The 5,070-nt window shown below is 42.1% G+C and overlaps 1 pseudogene; it reads left to right on the forward strand.

Moving 5' to 3' along the window:
• Nucleotides 1-753: 753 nt before the first annotated feature.
• Nucleotides 754-4,808, forward strand: LOC148569193 (uncharacterized; annotated as a pseudogene).
• Nucleotides 4,809-5,070: the final 262 nt, after the last annotated feature.

A 5,070-nucleotide genomic window follows, 5' to 3' on the forward strand; every position in this document is an offset into this window, starting at 1 on the left:
GGCTCACTACAATTGATGAATACAGCCCAGGAAGCTCAAAATCTCATAGACATGGTGACAAATAACCAATACTTCTTTGCTCACCAGAGGCAACGCCAACCTGCTCAAAGGAAGGGTGTGTTGGAACTAGAAGGAGTAGACACAATCTTGGCACAGAACAAGTTGATGCACCAACAGATCCAGCAACAAATGGAGATGATGGCTAAGAGAATAGAGGGTCTCCAACTGGCTTCAGTGGATACAACAAATCAAACTTCAATTGAATGGGGTCAAAATGAAGAAGGCAATGTTGAGCAACAACAAGAAGTTCAATACATGCAAAACACCTCAAGTTCATTCCAAAATGAGTTCCATGGTGACACATATAACTCATCCTGGAGGAACCACCCCAACCTGAGATGGGGTGATAATCAAAACCAGTGGCAGAAAAACAACAACTCCAACCATTCCCGCAACACACACAACCAAAACCACCCATCCAACAACACTAACCAATACAAGAAACCACAAAACACATATCAACCACCTCACCTCAATCCACAAACGCATCAAAATAGTATTCCCGCACCAACATCTAACCCCCAAAGTTACCACACTATCCCTACAAACAACTTTCAGCAACCACATTCCACCCCCATCATACCACCAATTGACCATCATGAAAGTAGACTTTCAAGTCTTGAGGCAGCCATACAAACAATTGCTCAGTCCACCCAAAGCTTGATCAAATCGCAAGAAAGAAATGAAGCTACCATGAAGAGCCTTGAATGGCAAGTGGGACAATTGGCTAAACAAGCAGACCGACCGACCAATGTCCTCCCAAGTGACACAGTGCCCAACCCAAGAGAAGAATACAAAGCTCTTCAGTTGAGAAGTGGCAAAGTGATTGGAGAAAGTCCTAACAAAGAAGCAGTAAAAATCAAAGAGCAAGGCACATCAAGCAAGCAAGATGAAGACAAGATGGCAACACCCCAAGAAGGCAAGGAAAATGAAAAGCCACAAAGCAAGACACCCACTCCAAACAACCACCCCAATAACAGGGAAAGTGTGAAGCCACAACAGGAGAACAAGAATGGAGGAGTGAAAGCCTATGTACCCAAACTTCCATATCCAACCAGGATACACAAGGGAACGAAAGATCAACAATTCCCAAGGTTCTTGGAAATCTTTAAGAAACTTGAAATCAACATCCCATTGGCGGAGGCCTTGGAACAGATGCCACTATATGCAAAGTTTCTTAAAGAACTAATCACCAAGAAGAGAAGTTGGCAAGATAAAGAAACAGTAATCCTCAATCAAGAGTGTAGTGCTATTATTCAAAGAGGATTGCCACCAAAACTCAAGGACCCAGGAAGCTTCCTCATACCATGCACAATTGGGAGTATAGCCATTGACAAATCACTCTGTGACCTTGGAGCAAGCATCAACTTAATGCCTCTTACCATGATGAAGAAGATGATGATAGAAGAGTTGAAACCCACAAGGATGTCACTCCAACTTGCTGACAGATCTATCAAAATACCAAATGGTGTGGTTGAGAATCTCTTGGTGAAAGTGGGGAACTTTATATTCCCAGCTGATTTTGTGGTCCTAGATATGGACGAAGAGGGGAGCAACTCAGTTATTCTGGGTAGACCCTTTTTGGCTACAGCTAGAACGATCATTGATGTGGAAAAGGGAGAGATGATTTTCAGGGTACATGATGAGCAAATGACCATAAATGTCTTCAAGGCAATGCAACACCCCGTTGAGAAGGAGAGTTGCATGAGGATTGATGTGGTGGATTCTTTGGTTGAAGAAGTACTTGAAACAAACCATCAAATAAAGCAGGAGGAAGTCCACGACATCCAAGAACAAGAAGAGAACAAATTGGAAGCACCAGAGGAACCAAGTGAAGCTAAGAAAAAAGAGACACCACAACAAGAGTTGAAACCACTACCCCCTCATCTTAAGTATGCATTTCTTGGTGAAAAGGACAGCTTCCCAGTAATCATTAACTCTACATTGAGTGCAGAGGAAGAAGAGAAGCTCCTTATAGTATTGAAAGCTCACAAAGAGGCGTTGGGATGGACCATTGATGACTTGAAGGGCATAAGCCCTGCCATATGCATGCACAAGATACTCTTGGAGGAGAACTCCAAACCAGTGGTACAACCTCAAAGAAGACTAAATCCCACAATAAAGGAGGTTGTTCAGAAGGAAGTCATGAAGTTGTGTAAAGCTGGAATTATCTACCCTATCTCTGACAGCCCATGGGTCAGTCCAGTGCAAGTAGTACCTAAGAAAGGGGGAATGACTGTCATTGTTAATGAGAAGAATGAGCTTATTCCAACACGAACAGTGACAGGGTGGAGGATGTGCATAGATTATAGGAGGCTGAATGATGCCACACGAAAGGATCACTTTCCTCTCCCTTTCATTGACCAGATGCTTGAAAGGTTGGCTGGCCATGCTTATTACTGTTTTCTTGATGGGTATTCTGGGTATAACCAGATAGTGGTTGACCCCATGGATCAAGAGAAGACCTCCTTTACCTGCCCCTTTGGAGTCTTTGCATATAGGAGAATGCCATTTGGACTGTGTAATGCCCCAGCTACCTTTCAAAGATGCATGCTATCAATCTTCTCAGACATGGTAGAAAAATTTATTGAAGTCTTTATGGATGATTTCTCTGTTTTTGGTGATTCTTTCAATGCTTGCTTGCACCATCTTACCCTAGTCTTGAAAAGGTGCCAAGAAACCAATCTGGTTTTAAACTGGGAGAAATGCCATTTCATGGTACCCGAAGGCATTGTTCTTGGTCACAAAATTTCAAGAAAGGGTATAGAAGTTGACAAGGCAAAAGTAGAAATTATAGAAAAGCTTCCTTTACCAACTAGTGTGAAAGCCGTTAGAAGCTTCTTAGGGCATGCTTGATTCTATAGGAGATTCATCAAAGATTTTTCCAAAATAGCAAAACCACTAAGCAATTTACTGGTGGTGAACAATCCTTTTCTCTTTGATGATGAATGTAAACATGCTTTTGAAACTCTAAAGGCTAAACTCACCACAACACCAATCATCACACCCCCAATTGGGGACTACCTTTTGAACTCATGTGTGATACAAGTGACCTTGCAATTGGTGCTGTGTTGGGGCAGAGGAAGGAAAAGAAGCTTCATGTTATCTACTATGCAAGTAAGGTATTAAATGAAGCTCAAAGAAACTACACCACAACAGAGAAAGAGCTACTAGCTGTGGTATATGCTTTTGATAAGTTCAGACAATATTTGATTGGATCTAAAGTTTTAGTATATACTGACCATGCTGCTCTTAAGTATCTTATGTCAAAACAGGATATCAAACCAAGGCTAATCAGATGGGTACTACTCCTACAAGAGTTTGACATTGAGATAAAGGATAGAAAGGGTAGCGAAAATCAAGTTGCTGACCATCTATCAAGGCTACCACAAGATGCATGCCAAGACAACCTTCAATCAATAAATGAAGAATTTCCAGATGAACACATTTTGCAAATTCAACATGTCCCTTGGTTTGCAGATATGGCCAACTACAAGGCAGGAAGGATCATTCCACAAGAGTACACAAAACAACAAGTCAAGAAGCTGCTGCATGAGGCTAAGTTCTTCTTCTGGGATGAACCATTTCTGTTTAAAAGATGCCCAGATGGAATGATAAGAAGGTGTGTGTCAGAGGGTGAGATGAAGGACATACTATGGCATTGTCACAACTCAAGCTATGGTGGCCACTTTGGGGCTGAAAGAGCGGCTGCAAAGGTACTTCAAAGTAGTTTCTACTGGCCTTCAATCTTCAAGGATGCTAGAGATTTTGTAAGCCATTGCAATGAATGTCAAAGAACAGGGAGCTTGTCAAAGAAAAATGAGATGCCTCAGAAGTACATTTTGGAAGTGGAACTCTTTGATTTGTGGGGCATAGACTTCATGGGACCTTTCCCTCCATCCTATACATTCAAATACATCTTGGTAGCAGTGGAGTATGTTTCAAAATGGGTAGAAGCAATAGCCACCACCACATGTGATACCAACGTGGTCTTGCAATTCATCAAGAAGAACATCTTCACTAGATTTGGAGTGCCTAAATGACTCATAAGTGATGGGAGAAGCCACTTCTGCAACAAGCAACTAAATTCTCTACTCTGCAAATATGGAGTTACTCACAAAGTGGCCACACCGTATCACCCACAAACCAATAGACAAGCTGAACTTGCCAACAGAGAGCTAAAGAGGATTTTGAAGAAAACTGTGGGAGCAACAAGAAAGGATTGGGTTAGGAAGCTGGATGATGAACTTTGGGCATACAGGACAGCCTTCAAGACACCCATAGGAAAATCTCCATTTCAGTTGGTGTATGGAAAAGCATGCCACCTCCCTGTGGAGCTTGAACACAAGGCCTTTTGGGCCACCAAACTTTTGAATTTAGATGCTCAAGCAGCAGGAGAAAAGAGGTTGCTACAACTCAATGAATTGGAGGAGTTCAGGTTGGAGGCATATGACAACGCCAGAATATACAAAGAAAGAGCAAAAAAGTGGCATGATAAGAGGATCTCCCAAAGAACATTCGAACCAGGCCAAAGGGTGTTGCTATTCAACTCAAGATTGAAGATTTTCCCTGGGAAGCTGAGGTCTAGATGGACTGGTCCATACACCATCACCAAAGTATCCCCTCATGGCTATGTGGAATTACTTGATGAAGCTTCAAAACAGACTTTCACAGCCAATGGACATAGGGTGAAACTTTATCTTGGTGGCCCCTGGAGCAAGGAAGAGAGTGTGCAACTCTTAGCATGAGCAAGGAAGCTGCATTGTCAAGCTAAGGACAATAAACAAGCGCTTCATGGGAGGTAACCCATGCACAGGAGTCTTTTATTTTCACACTTTAGTAATCAATAATGAGGTTGCATCATATACATCTAAGAGTAAACTAGCACATAGTGTATGCTAGGCATAGTGTATGCTAGGCACTAAGTTTGGTGTGGCCAATCTTAAAGTAATGGCAAAAGTTTGTTCTACAACACTTAGTCACAAACTAAGTTTGGTGTCCATACATACA

The sequence above is a fragment of the Arachis ipaensis genome, chromosome B4 (assembly GCF_059453495.1).
Source record: "Arachis ipaensis isolate K30076 ecotype BB chromosome B4, ASM5945349v1, whole genome shotgun sequence".
Taxonomy (NCBI): Eukaryota; Viridiplantae; Streptophyta; class Magnoliopsida; order Fabales; family Fabaceae; genus Arachis; species Arachis ipaensis.